The sequence below is a fragment of the Anas acuta genome, chromosome Z, assembly GCF_963932015.1.
Source record: "Anas acuta chromosome Z, bAnaAcu1.1, whole genome shotgun sequence".
Classification (NCBI taxonomy): Eukaryota; Metazoa; Chordata; class Aves; order Anseriformes; family Anatidae; genus Anas; species Anas acuta.
Window position 1 is genome coordinate 65,191,718 of NC_089017.1, and position 15,947 is coordinate 65,207,664.

General features: G+C 37.2%; 1 protein-coding gene across 4 annotated transcripts in view; it reads left to right on the top strand.

Annotated features, from left to right (window-relative positions):
• Positions 1–15,947, top strand: part of LINGO2 (leucine rich repeat and Ig domain containing 2) — a 565,290-nt gene that overhangs the window by 374,442 nt on the left and 174,901 nt on the right. For all 4 annotated transcript variants that reach the window (XM_068667144.1, XM_068667148.1, XM_068667146.1 and 1 more), the window contains one exon: positions 1,782–1,824. The gene's annotated coding sequence lies outside the window, so the exon portion shown is untranslated. The remainder of the gene's footprint in view (positions 1–1,781; positions 1,825–15,947) is intronic.

The window sequence follows — 15,947 nt, forward strand, 5'->3', positions numbered from 1 at the left end:
TTAAACTTAAATAAATATCAGTATGTGTATGTGTACACAGAAGGAGAAGAATGCCATTTTGCTATACTGAAAATCAGAATTCATCTATAGTAAACCTTTTTCTGAGACACAAACAATATGATTTATTTTTGTGTTAGCTACTTAGGAAATTCGTTCTATTCAAGATCACCTCTGTAAGTTCCTAACCTAATAAACTGAAAATTTCAGGAGGCTTGGGAATGGTGTAAGGTAGGAGCTAGAATTTTAGGGAAGATTAATCTTGAATTACTCATGGTACAAATTTGCAAATGTCCTTTATCTGACCAGATTCAGTATGCATGCATTTTGGATTGTCTTTTGGCCCCCTGCAAGGGAATTGGAAGTCAGGTTGATGAAGATGGGGAAGTACACTTTTATTTGTGGTGGCCAATAAAGCAACAACTGTTAAGATGAGATTACTTTGATTCTTATATTGCTGTGACAGTTCCTACAAAGGTCTTTTAATGAGGTGAACCTAAATGCAATATCTTGGATGATTCCCATAAGCTGTGCATTTTGCTATAGATTAATTATATAGATTAAAAAATATATAAAAATATAGATTGCTATAGTTAAACCTGTGAAATTAAGATGAGTTGAATAGTTGAACTATTTGTATTATAATAAGGCAAGCTCTGTAGTAGAATAGCAGTATAGTAATTGGACTACAAATCTCTTATATTTCAGGGATGAAAAGTAATTTCATACTTTCACAAAACTGGACACAGCAAGTACAAAGCTTCATGATTTAAGAAATTTTCAAGGGTGTGGAAAGTAAACAAATATTTTCAGTAATTATTTGAAAAAAAAATATATATGCCAATGCTCATATATAGGGGGGAGGACTGGGGGGGGGGGGAGGGGGAAGAGGAGTTGGGGTACATGTGTGTATAAAATGCGTGTGCATGCAATCCAGGGATGGCAAGGACAGGCTATCAGGGAAGTAAAGCTTCTTTGTGATGTCTCAAAAAATACAGCAGAATTGTCTGTTTAGCAAGAGGGGTTAGGTGTCTTGAACTCAAGCGGTAGGATCCTTAGATATTATAAATAGCTATCACTTTTCTGAAATCACTATATATAAAAGAGCAAATAATCTTCTCCAGAGATTCTTACATGATAGAGTATGAGAGAATCGTGGTGCCATTCAAATGGCAGAAGTTAGAATGTGAGAAGACTCATCAAGGTGTTCTTTTGCAAAATAAGCTGCTCCCAGTGCTCTGGCTACAGTACTTTGTCCAATGTGCTGACATGAGCATTGGCAAACCAGGAGAAATTCAGTCGTTATGTTCCCCTTGATTCCAAAAAAGCTGAGTAAGACGTTGGTGCTAGGTATGTTATTTTCTGTCATCTGTGAGATTGGTATTTATTTTTGAACAGTGTTTGTTAACTGTTACTGCTGCCGCAGCAACCAGTGCTGCAGAAGGAGTACAAAATATTCTTGATTCTTGCTTCATAAAATAGTTGCTTTAGAAATATTTCTTGCTAGGCTTTGTAATACAAAATGAGATGAAGGTTGGGAGGCTGAGGTGGGCAGGAGTGTACATTACTGTGAACCTCCTTGGATACTTCAAAAGAGGAACCGAGGAACTGAATAAATTATGCTCATCTCTTCAAGGTAGCTCTAAGTCAGAAAGGAGCATGCTGCTTGGTACTGAAGAACCTTGCAGTCTATGTATCTAACCAAAAGATTTCAGCTAATAGGACTTTCTGTTCTTAGATAACTTAATTGTAGAAGTTTTAATAGGTGAATTTTATTTTCAAAGGTGCAGTGATCATCTCCTGGACTTTAACCCATTAAGTCTTAAGGTAAGTCATTTATACTTTCAGTAATAAAATTACTTGATCTGAATATGTTGTGTGCTATTGTTTGTAGTTATATTGAAAGAAGGTTAAAAATGAGTTGGTTTTAGTTGTATGTTTACAAATTATTGATTTTTTTTTTTCCTCTGTATGGAAGAGATGGCATATATATTATGTCCTTTTGGTTGACTATGGCAAGTTGATCACAGGCCATATATCTCACCACTCTTAACTGAGTGGAAGAGATTTAACTGATTCATGGGTGATACATTTTGTTCTGTTTTGTAACTTCCATTCTTAGTTTATGAGGCCTGAAAATGGAAGAAAAAAATGCAATCTCTTCATAATTTTGTTAAACCTTTCTTTATTGAACCTTAAGTTTTGACGTAATTTGTATCAAAGCTCCAGTTCCTGGAACTGGATCATTATTTTAGAATTTCTGTTTTCCTTTCTATATAAAAGGAGTCTCTATACATCCAAGACCATAGAGGAAAAAAATGAAGAGATGAATTTCTACAAATGCAGGAAATAGCATAGAAAAATGCAGTGATTTTTGAAACCAAAAATATTCTGTTTTTAGAACTTGATTTCATGATTGTTGGTGCTCTCCATGCACGTTTATGTTTTCTTGTTCTCTGTGAATTGTAGGCTAGAGAGATTAGACAGCCATTTGAATACAGTTAGAGAACAATTCAATGAACTCTTCAGGGTTTATTCTATTTTCCTGTTATCCGACAGGTATGTTTGTTCACAGTCTTGCACCCTTCGAGGCCTGAAAGAACATTTGAGGAGTCCCTGTTTCCTGCAGTCCACACTAGATTCACTGGCAAAGATATCCCCGCTTTTTTGTACATATGTTTCCTTGTGGCTTCCAATAGACCCATCAACATTATCAAAGTTCAGAACTATTGTTCTTGCAGTAGCTTGATGGAACCAGGTTGTGTCAGAGCTGTTGCGATAATAAACTTTGTTCCCGACCCGCTTCAGCTGCTGCTCATGTTCAGAGCAATGGACAGCTCCTGTGATGCAAACCAAACGGGCCATTGCAAAACTGGCCAATTGCATTCCATCAACAGGAAGTGAACCAACAAGCAGTAATAGTTAGGGATGTTAGTCAGTCAGTAGTACCACTTTCCACGCAGGAGTTCCAGTCAGAAACGAAAAGTAGTTCTTGTCCCCCGTATTGCTGGCTAATTCATTCCAACAAGTTGTCATGGTGCTCTTTTCTGCAGATTAACGTCTGACAACATTTGGTTTGTGATTTCAATTATTTCAGACCAGTTCCTAGCAGTTGATTATACTAGTAGTTTTGGATTTTTTTAACATGGTTTGCTGATTTGTCAGAGAGGACAAAAGTCAAACAGTTCATGGGGAAGGAACAGCCATGGGTTATTTTCAGGGGCTATTCTGCCATGAAACAATTAGCTGCTATCAGTCTTCCAAACCAACAACAAGAACTGCAAATGCAAACAATGCTGCTGAAACACTTGATACTTCAGCCTGTAGCCTTTGCATCTGATGTTAGAAATTAATCTCTGAGGACACACATTCTATAACCACCACTAAATATGTATCAGCATAACGCTGAACTTTTTTTGGCCCTACACTGTGGCTTCAGAAAGTCAACCAAACCTATGAGGAGAGATTCAGATATCAGCATTACACTGCTTTCTATTTTGCAATTTCTCACTCACTATTCTAGCACCTTTTCACTTTCTTCTTTGTTTTGATGTTAATTCCATAATCACATATGTCACAAGCCCTCTGAAAGGACTGAAAATTCATCACCAACATTTAAATGAGTTATCAGAACAGATATATTCATTGCATCTGCGTTCTCCTCTCTCCACTGTCTCCTTCTCCATCATTTCCCTGTCCTCTTGATTTAAATGGTAAGCCCTTGGGTCTAGTTTCATAGAGTTATATGATGTAATACAGCAACAACCTCTTACACTGTTTCTTCTCTATTAGTACTAGAAAATATTATTTTAAATAACAGCACTCATTTTCTTTGTTGGGACATTGGTGTAGTTATACATTGCAAAACAAGACTGGCTAAAACTGAAATTAGCAGTGTGATTCCTACACCTGAGCAGGATTTCAAGCCATCACACTGTCTAAGACACAGAGGAGCACAGACAGGGCAAACTGCTGTCACCAGTAATGTCATAGAGCCTCTCGATATGTGGAAATTGGGTTCTGTACCATGTCTGCTTCAGCCACAAATACCTGATCAAAGTGAGCGCAAAAAGTAACTCATTCATTTATGAATTTTACTTTCGTGATGGTGGAAATGTAACAGAAGGTGTAGGCTTGTTGCACATGCCTTACTTGTTTGACTTTGCTAGCTTCCATTACCTAACATACTTTTAGGTATTTGTTCTGTAGGACTGTGTTTTTGAAAGAATCTTCCAGACTTCAGCTTTACTGTCTCTACAGTGCTATTACCTCAGTTAACTTTAAAACTGAACTGCAGTGATGGTAGAATGAAATTGGTGTTAAATATTAAAGCTGTCTACTTAAATAGGGTTCAGGAGGGTTTAGATGTAGTGGCATGTTCTTCTTGTACAGATTCTTCTTTTAAATGCCAGTTTTGCTGAATGTCTGTGACTTCAAAAGTCACAGCTAATATTATTGCACTAAAAACACTGTCTTGGCAAAGTACAGAGACAAAATAAGCTTTCTTCTACTGCTGTAAAACAATATGCACTTACAAAACAGATTACACTAATTTGTCTCAAGGTAATGTGAAGTAAGCTAAAGCTATTGATTTTTATTATTATTATTCTTTTTACCATTTTATCGGTTTTCACAGAATCACAAAATGTTTGATGATGGCAGGCACCTCTGGGGATAGTTTAGTTCAATGCCTTTGCTCAAACTAGGATCAGTGAGAGCTGGTTGTGCAGGGACATGTAGAGACAGGTTTTGAATATCACCAAGTATGGAGACTCTATAGGCAATCTACTCCAGTGTTCAACTATCCTCATAGTAAAAAATGTGAAACAGAATTTCCGTTATTTCAGTTTGTGGCTGTTGCCTCTTTCCTCATCACTGGACACAGCTGAGAAGAGTTCACCTCCATTTTCTTCATGTCCTCCCATCAGACATTTAGATACATCTGTAAAATCTCCCTGGCCCTTCTCTTCAAGCTGAACAATCCCAGCTCTCTCACCAACTCCTTAATGGTCAGATGTACAGCTCCCTTCATCACCTTTCTAGCTCTGTGCTGGACTCACACTGGTATGTACATTCTCTCCTGTACTTGGTAGTCTACAGCTGTTCACAGGATTCCAAAAGTGTCTCACAAGGGCTGAGCAGAGGTTACATTCCACTGCTGGCAACACCCACCTTAATGCAGCCAAGCAAGCCTTGGTTTTCTTTACTCCAAAGGCACATTGCTGGCTTACGGCCAGCTTGTCCCCCTAATCCCCCAGATCCTTCTTTGCAGATCAGCTTCCAGCCCATCAGCTCCTACCATGTACCGGTGCTGAGAGTTTTTTCCTACCCAGGTGCAGGCCTTTGTATTTCCTGTTGTTGAACTTTGTGAGATTGCTATAGACCTATTTCTCCAGCCTCCTGAGGCCCCTCTGAATGGCTGATATATTAACCACTCCTTGTTTTGGATCATCTTCAAATCACTTAGGGTGCACTCTGGGCCATTGCCCAGACCATTCATGAATGGGCTAAACAATATTGACCCTATTATTGTATCCACCTGTGGCTAAACTACTAGTGACTTGCCTCTTCCGGGACTCTGGGCTACTGAACACAATCCTTTGAGGCTAGCAGTTCAGACGCTTTTCAGTCTATCAGTGTGCACTTGTCTAATGTGTTCTTCATCAGTTTGTAAGTGAGGATGCTATGAGAGATAGTCATGAAAACCTTACTGAGGTTGAGGTAAACAACCTCCAGCACTTTTCTTTTATCCACCAAGCTCATCATTTCATCGTAAAATGCTTTCAGATTAAGCCAGTTCTCTTTCATAAATCTATGATTATCACTTCCAGTCACCTTCTTGATTTCAAAAGCTATTCATTGCATTTGCCTATAGTTCTGCAGGTAGTCCTTCTTACTGATCTTGATGACAGGGGTGACCTTTACCTTTGCACAGTCCTCAAGAGCCTCTCCCAGTAGCCATGACTGCTAAAAGATAGTTGAGTGTGGCCTAGCAATCACATGGGCCAGCTCCCTCAGTGCTCCTGGGGGCATCCTATGGATCCCCCATGGATCCTCATCATAGAATCATAGCATATCCCAAGATGGAAGAGACCCACAAAGATCATCAAGTCCAATTCCTGGCTCCACACAGGACCACCCCAAAATCAAACCATATGTCTGAGAGCACTACCCAAATGCTTCTTGAACTCTGGTAGGCTTGGTGCCATGACCACTGCCCTCAGGAGCCTGTTCCAGTGCCTGACCACCCTCTTGGTGCAGAACCTTTTCCTAATATCCAGCCTGAACCTCCCCTAATGCAAGTTCATGCTCTTCCCTCAGGTCCTATCACTGATCACTAGAGAGATGAGATCAGTTCCTCCTCCTCCACTCCCCCTTAGGAAGGGGCCACTACCCACTCAGCCTCCTCTTCTCTAGACTGAACAAAACAAGTGACCTCAGTCACTCTGCATATGTCTACTCCTCTAGCCCATTCACTGTCTATGTTGCTTTGCATTGGACACTAATACTTTTATATACATACTTGTATATAGCATGTATATAGCTTGCTGATCTACTTTTAGAAGCCTTTTTCATTGCCTTTCACATCCCTTTGGGCTTCATATCCCCCAAAACTCTTTTCTTGCACACTTAGACAGTATCCCTGCTTCTACCTCTTGTACCCTTCATTTTTATATTTGTTTTTAGTCAGGTGTACATCTGTGGAGGCCATCTGCCACAATTGTTTGATTTCTACATATAGTAATGGACCACCCTTGAGACTAGGTTCTCAAAAATTAATCAGCTTTTTCTGAAGAGAGAGGAAAAGATAGTTAGTGGAAACAAATCAGTCTGCTACAAGAACTCTTCCAAAGATGACAGGTAAAGTAATTCCTAAATAATCTAATTGATTTTATTTTAAATCTGTAATCTAAATTTTATTTATAAACTTTCCTAGTCCAAAGCTTTGGCATGGTTGCTGAGACAAAAAGTCCAGGTCAGCAGTAGTTATGAGCAGTGTTGAGCCTTTCCGTTTCTGCAAAACTAGACCTCCTTGGGTAGTCGTTATATCACCCTACTTTCAGCAACTAGAGTTCCAGCACAAATTTTGTGCCCTGGGATTGGCTAATAGCTATCTTAGAAATCCCAGGAACTATACATAATTTTTTTGTCATTCCTCCACTTTATGTTGAATCTTAATGTGAAGTATTTTATATAAACCTTGTTGAATTCGTGTCACTTTGTTTCTCTTTTTTGCTCATTATACTTCCACAACACTTGAGATTAATCTACAACCCTCACCTTATCCTTTACTCCTGCTGTTTTGGTAATTTCTTTCTGTCACATGATTCTCATAGTGGATCTGCCCTTTGAGGCAGTATTGACAGGGAAGGATATCAAACATACTTTTCTTTTACATCATTTTTTCTACTTTACCTTTGGATCTGATTTATAGAGGAATATATAAACTCATGTTTATTGCCACATATTTGACTTCTAGTTTCTGGAGTTCTTGACCTTTGTCCAGCCAGTTTATCTCTTGATCCTATTACCTTCCATCCTTCTCAGTTGTATTAAAGATCAAAGATGTCTCAGTTTGGTCATACAAATCCTGATGTATCCAAATCTGCAAGTCACTTTTCCAAGTCTTAGCCAATTTACTATCTCTTATCTCTTTATCTCTTTACACTGTAAAATTAAAATTACCCTGCAAATTTGGAGGAATATCTGGAGGATCTAAATTTGGCTTTGCACAGCCTGACATAGTCTGAAAATTTTCAGACAACAATCGAATAAGACTGCTTTCCATTGCTTTACTGGAAGGTACTGATGAAAGCTTTACTTTTCGTTTAGGCTTCTTTATGTGTCTGTGTTACTGCATTTCTAAGAAAAGCTTTCTTGCATAAAGATTTGACTATGGGAATGACTGCTAGAGAAAAAGCACCCTTGCCTGTTGTAGTTTATAGTTTGATATCAGATTTATTCTGAGGCATATTAGTGTGTCTTCTCCTCTGTCACCTTAAATTTCAGTTCTGTATCTGATCATGATACATATGTCATTGACCATACATCAATCAGTGGCTGATCAGAATGCACTGAATTGGATGGAAAAGTTCTGTTAAGATATTTTTGTGGTTTAACATGGCCAGCAGCGAAGCACCATGCAGTCATTGACTCACCCTCCCCCCTGCAGTGGGATGGGGGAGAGAATCGGGAAAAAAAAAAAAAAAAAAAAAAAAAAAAAAAGCTTGTGGGAGCTTGTGGGTTGAGATAAAGACAGTTTATTGGGACAGAGAAGGAAGAAAATAATAATAATAGTAATAATAATAATAATATGCAAAAAACAAGTGATGCAATAGCTCACCACCCACTGACCAATGCCTACCCCATCGGGCATCGTTGGGCAGCAGTCCCTGCTCAATGCCCAACTCAAGCCAGCCACCACATATAAATTCCTCAGCATGATGCAATATCGTATAGAATACCCTTTGGCCAGTCTGGGTCAGCTGTCCTGGTTCTGTCCCCTCCCAGCTCCTGCTGTACCCCCAACCTCCTTGCTGGCAGGGTGGTGTGAGAACCTGAAAAGTCCTTGACTCAGTGTATGCACTGCTCATCATCAACTAAAACATCACTGTGTTATTAGCATTATTCTCATCCTAAATCCAAAACACAGCACCATACCAGCTATCAGGCACAAAATTAACCATCCTTGATGGAACCAGGACAGATATTCAGCTGATTTTGAAAGTATGTTCCACTAACCTTTTCACAGTGCCTGTATTTATCTGAACAGGTGTATGAAGAGAGATCAGAACTAATCATGTAGTTAGGTTCATTCCTACTTAAGTCAAGAAGATGTGATGAATTGATAAATACAAATTTTGTACATTTGGAAACTGTTTATCAAGTTGATGCATCATGCTTTGCATGTACTGAGTTCTCATTTTAGAATTAGACTAAAAAGTGGTCTTGTTCCTTTGTAGAAATATGTTCTGTTTGTGTACCTTTTAGAAAACATGCTAATTAATGACTGGTGGAGGTTGAATAACAGTTTCTCTTTTTACTCACTGTTTTAACTCAGTTCTTGCAGTCTAAAAAGTTTGATTTGCTAAGTCATACTCTCTATTAATCCAGTAGTGAAATATTCTGCAAAGTTAAATGAGAAGTCTCTTGGACTATACTTAGGACATTTCTTAATTTGTGTAGAATATTTTATTTCCATCAGGCATTCATTTGTATGCACTAGCACTCACCTCTGTGCACAGATATTTTCATGCTCTCTGTTATAAAATCTTTTGCAACACTTGAGAGGGTGACAATCCTGTGTTAGGAAATTTTCTCAAGGAACCTTCAGAACTATACAGAACCAGAATGCTGGACAGAACTGTAAATTTCCCTGGCTCCATTAAAGACATGTTAAAATATGCCACCTGAATACTTCATGGTCTGCATGCCTTTTCTTAGTAAAAAGAAGAGCACTTGTCTGGTGTCGATTTGCATTGCATCTGCTTGCAGGTTGTGTTGTCTATTAGAGACCCTGTAAGAAATTGTACCCAGCAAAGCTCTCATAGAACAAAATATAATATTACCAAATCCTTTCTGTGACCTTCCTTAGATAAGATTGTCTTTGGTTCAGTTTATGGTCTTCCTTTTGAAATTCATATAAGAAGAGACTTAGAGGTCTATGTGTAGAAGCTGGAATTTTGTTTGTTGTTTTCTTCTGTTTTTAAGATTGATACTGTTTATTAATCCTAAAAGTTTTAATGTGTCAATAAGTACAAAAGAGCTGCATATACTTAGCCAAAACTGTTTCTTTGGAATGTGAGCTTTGCAGTCTCTGGTCTTGGTGTTTACCAGGTGATATAGTGATATGGCCTTGTACACACTCCTTTATAATGTGTTAATTGATTATGTACACATGGTACCTTGTCCTAGGACATGGTTGCCTATTTTTTAATTAAAATGAAAGAGTATCTATGTCTTCCAGGTTTGTTTCATGCATTTTGAGTGTGGTGTCATGTGAGAGGTGTGTTTGTAACAGGTTGGGATTATCCTGATCAAGTGCGCTATTTTGACCTCACCCAATGGCTGAAAGTTTTGTATGTTAGAAAGTAAGGATTGGACTTTTAAAAGCAGTAAACAGGCAAGGCTATTTAAACCTGTTTGTTTATTGACAGTTTCCAGGCTTATTTCAATTGCAGTTGTTTATAGATTCATATACCAAGTTCCTTCTAACTGGATTTCCTCTTTATTACAATCTTGGAGTAGTAGCTATGGCTTGGAACAAAAATTTGCTACTCTGTAAGTGCAGTATGAAAAAGATGAGGTTAAAATAAAATTTCAGTCATGTACCTCAAACAAAACAGAAACACAAACTACATTGGACTGAATTGTGTTAAAGCAGATTGCTCGTTTTGCATTACTTATTATTTGAGAGTATTTGCACAGTCCTACCTAACTGCCAAAAATGTCTGTATTCCATGAGCACAAATGCAAAGAACCTTCAGCTTCAGTTCTAAGCAGCTATTTATTTTGTGCAGTAAGTTGCTATCTTTACTGAAAACATGTTTTCAGCAAAAGGAAATGGACTCATTTCCCTTAAAATGTGTTAACAGGAAGAATCTCTGCTATACCAAGTGACATAGCATCAATGTGAAAACAATGGAAGAAACGTAAATAATTAGGCTAAGAGCAATATTTAATGGTTACTGTGGATGTTCTTATATTAAAAGACTTCTAACTGTGTGAAGTATGGGCCTAATTGCATGTTTATTTCAAGGTTATTTTAGCTTGGTGCTTTGTTTTATTATTAGATACTGAGAATTCCATTTCATTTTCAGAGAAGATTCCTGTTTTGAACATTAAATAATTTATCTAATTTCTTAGAGGAATCTGTAGAAACCAATTAGTTTAACATAAAGCAATTTGATATAGACACTTCGAAACTACTAAAAATACATGTTTCTTGTCTGGTTTAGACTGGTATTTTGCAAAAGGTGAAAGAGAGAGTGAATACTTTTGCTTAATCTTTTTTCTACATGTAGGTAGTTATTCTGTTTTTAAGCAACACTCTCAGACGTGCAGCAAAATAGCATTTTGGCAAAGAATTGGAGTGATCAATAGAGACTTCTTTTGCTGGTATATAGTCCTCATATTCATGGCTGATTAAGGGTGATCATATTCAGCTTCTCCTTTTTGAGTTGGTAAGAATAAGGAGAGTTTATTAATGTATTCAAAACTGTCTTGGGCTGCATCTAGGGTAGCAGAATGTACGGATGCACAAAGTCCATCCAAAGCTTAAGTCAATATGAAAACCATACCAATATGCAGTTTGGATCAGGAAGCATTAGAGCAATGTTCAGATGGCACTGTACCACATGAACTTCACTATACAACTTCAGACATGACCTCACTGGTAGAAGTCAGCATTAAATAAGGGCAGAAAAGTTATTTTTACATTTGTTTTCCCAAAATTCTGTTGTCCCTCCTTTGTAGAAGTGTTTTGCTGTCTGTACTGCTATCTGCCAAATCAAGCTCTTCCTCTTTCCTCTCAAACTCTGCATGATGGCATTATGCACTTGTTATCCTATGAAGGCCCAATGATTTTTTAGGGGCAGGAGAAAGACCAAGGACAACCCTAGTCACCTAATGGATGACTCAGATATTTTAGAGGAGACTGTTCCCAGTGCGTGGAGGCTTGCATTAACTCTGCAAAGTGTAAAAACAAGGCACTGTTTCTTACACATTTACTGGTTTGTGGGGACTTCTTGCGTGCAAAAGTTGTTTTCCATAGTTCAACTTTGGTTTAATAGCAGTACTTCTGTCTGCAAGGCAATGTCTTTGTCAGGAAGTTTCAATGGCTGTTTTTCGGCTCTTATTTTATGGTTATAAAAATGACAACAGCAAGCCTAGATCAGAATATCATATTCTGCTTTCAAAAAAATAGTGTATACCTTTTAAGTTTTCAGAATAATAGAAATTTCAACAGAATACTACTGTGCATGGAAACTCAGAATATTTCACTGGGTATTAAATAAAAATGAAAAATGTTCCTAAAGGTGATAAGTTTATATCACAAAAGCTTTGCATTTCTTATTTACCACTAAGCCAAGTGTGATATGCAAACTAGCTAACTACACCCTGCTTTCTGTAAAAACCTGAGGACAAATGCACATTTTAGATCTGGAGGCTTTAAGCGGCTAACAGCACTATGTCGTTCCTTCAGTGTTATTGTTGGTGTGCAACAGACTGATAACTCCAAGTCAATCTGAGGCTGTTTACTATAGTACACTTACAATGTGAAGTCAGAAAAGAGCATGTCTGGCAGTGCAGGGAAGAGCTGATGAAGTTTCTCTTTGACTTATTCCTCCTACCACTTCTTCCTTCTTTTGAAATTAAAATATATTTAATGACTCAGTTATGTAACTTATGATCTCTACATTTTGAGACTGGTGCCTTCTTGCAAGACAGGGTCCCAAACCCATTTAAATATTGAAAAAGTAAAGTTTATTTATGTCTAAAGTGTTCTGTAGTCTACAGTGCTGAAAAAAAAAAAAGAAAAAGAAAAAAAAAAAAGCTATATAAAAAGTTGAACTTCAAGAACCAGAAGACAAATAAAATTAAAAAAAAAATAGAAATTTAGAAATTTAATTATTTTTAATTCTCACAATATTAAGATAGGCTCATGAAAGGTAGGCTCACTGTAAAATCTAGAGTCATCTGTAGATTTTTGAATCCTTAGTTATATAATGCTGAATATTGCTTCCTGCAGTAAAAAATACTTCTATAAATCCTTTTCTGTTTCCATTTTAAGGCCAGTTGATTCACTTTACTAGATTCTCATTGGATTCAGCTAGGGAATGTGCAGATAAATAGTTAAATCTGAGCAAGGGTCTTCAATAGACCACTGAGAAAAAGAAAGTATTGCTTTCCTGTGTAAATGCTTTGTGAAAGGAACTCACACTCTACTTATTACACTGGGTCTCTGGGACATACCTTCCTCTTTTCTTTTTTCTCTTTTACTGATCTTCCCTGTCTCAGTCATTTAAAAGAATGGTCTGCTTCTGGTAGTTTATCACATGTGCAAATGGATTGCGTCATCCCTTCCAGCTGGGAATAAGTGAGTATACTGGCATGGAAGAGTCTGAAAGGGAAAAGAAACTAACCTATTATCTTCTTTTAAGTCATTAAATGAAAACAGATAAGTGGAAGTGTAAGGTAGGATTCCACAATCTGAGAAAAAAAGTATTGACAATTTAAGAAGACTGTCCACTTCTCCCCACTGTTGAACATGGACCAGAAAGTCAGGAGTACCCCTGGGAATAGCCCATGCAGTCTTGTCCTACCAGTTGCCACGTAGACAAATTAACTGGTGCTGCTCTGTCCCAGCCTGCCTCAGATCTGGAGAGACAGTCCTCTTTCCTGCTCTATGGGAGGACACACCAAACTGAAGGGTAGACAAATGCAAACTTCATACAGCATCATCTGTTAATGTGCATAGAGATTAATAAGGTGGTGCTTGCTTTAACCAGTTTTACCCATAGTATAAGGCTTTGCATTACAGACTGTTATCCCCTTTGAACCATACTGCTCTGAGATTACTTAAATACATCTTTTCACAATGGGCCATATCACACCAGAATGGGTCAATATCCAGTGCTTGTGACTCTTAAAACTCACCCCCATACGCATTTGTTGAAATGAAATCTCATAATCCTGTTCCTCAAATTTATGTTTCAATTAAAAGCAAAGTAGCTTCTACCAAACTTTATTTCTCTTATGTGGCTTTTATATCTCAGGTTTTATCCTTCTATTCTTCATTTTATCACCTTATCAATCATTAATTTTCAACTCTCCAGCAAGTTCAGCAGGCCAACAAAGGAAGCCAAATGCACATATCACCACTATGCTCACTAATAAATATAAATGAGCTCTTAGGGAAAGTTACCAAAATTGTTGCATTACAGACAATCTTACTACTACTACTACTACTACTACTACTACTACTAATAATAATAATAATAATAATAATAAAAGTCAAAACCATGAAAGATCTAAAGATCTGGAGAAAGGTTTAGGGATACCCTGAGCATGTCAACACAAGAATCCTTTTGCTGATGGGAGGAGTTAAATCCCATAACACTGCTATTTCTTTAGTAAAGTCATCCCTTTAACAAAACAATATGCAGCTGAAGGACGATATCCAAATTTGATTGGATTAACAATCAGTGGTCTGAATCTAAGTATCCTTTAAATAAATATTTTTTCAAGTGTTCTTGAAAATCTGTAAACCTCTCTGAATATTCATCACTTCAGAGAAATAGATACCTGAAAATAACAAAATAATAGACACGCATATAAAAAATGTGCCAGACTATTTGGGTAATTCCTTCTAGTGCTCAACATTTTGCCATGCAATTTATGTAAATGCATATAAATTTATATAAAAGTCTCTTCTTATTCCTTCTTCTTTCTTTCTTTCTTTCTTTCTTTCTTTCTTTCTTTCTTTCTTTCTTTCTTTCTTTCTTTCTTTCTTTCTTTCTTTCTTTCTTTCTTTCTTTCTTTCTTTCTTTCTCTTTCTTTTTTTTTTTTTTTTTTTTTTTTCTCCTCTTTTTCTTTCTCAAAATGTCCTGCCTGTTTGAATCAGATTTCCATCACACTATAGGCACCTTTAAAAAGAGGCCACTCTTTCAAGGACGTTTGTGTACACAACAGAGGTTCAGGTGGTAATCTGATTGTCTGAGGATTTTATCAAAATCAAATGGCACTTTGAACTTTCTGTCTTTACAATTTCATGGTTTTACAGTTCAGGTTTTATGAGAGTTTGCTTTTCTCTTCTTACTGGCTGACCTGTAGTGACATTGTAAAGAAATACATACTTGCGCACTTCTCAGAACACAAGAGTTTCATCCCATGATGAGACAGGAATGAACAACTAAGAGACTTTTCTGGTGCTTCTACAGCTAAGGACAGATCTTTACAGATTGGAAAAGAGAATATATTTAGCAGTCAGTGTACATTGAGATAAACTTCAACTTCATATAAAACTCCTAAACTAGATGTGTGCAATACCTCATATTCTGTCAAATGAATAATATGTATTTTAAGTAATCTCTTCAAAAACATTTGAAATTATACATTTTAGCAGCTTTAAATGAGCTGTCCAAGTCAGTCAAATAATATTTGTCCTTTCTTCCTTTCCCCAAAAAGGTAGGAAAAAAGAGGAAGGAAGAAGGGAGAACTTCTAATATATAGTCAAAAAATAAAATATCCTTTAAAATGTAAGCTCTATAGTTTGACAAGTGAAGTAGCTCATATCTTGTAGAAAGTTCTGTATTCTGGAGATTTTGCTATTGAAAATAACTTTTTCCACCCGCAAAAAAAGGAGAAAGAATATTAATAAAAATTCTACTGCAATGTCCATTCTTTGCTTGAAACCTACAACTTCAGAGAAAAGCTTACGTGTAGTCCTCCTTTTAGCCTTACTAAGAATTTCAGTTGAGGAGCTCTGTAGTTGTCACTGGCTATCCTTGCCCCACTGCTTTTCTTTCTATGGTGAGATAGGGTGATTAGAAGTCTACCAAATCCTAGTCTTAACAGTGAAATGGAACGCTTCATAGGAAATGAGTTACAGCCTTCATTGAAAATACACAAATGTGTATGAAGACCATTGAGGGGAATAAACAAACACATTAGCCTGAATCCTCCTTGCAGCAAGCAACCTCTGTGAGTGTAGTGTTGAATGCACAGGCCTGATCTGAAATCTGTATGTGTGATGAGCATCCACTGAATCTCTCTGTGAATACAGAGCATGCAAAATTAGTAAGTGAAGCTTCATGTATTAACTCTCCAAGTCTTAATGCTGCTTCTATATCTTAGGGTTTAGGCATTCTTTGAGTTCATTTATTATTAACCAGATGGCATATGGTGTGCGGGATTTGTTACTCCACCTGGATCCCTACAAGTCCATG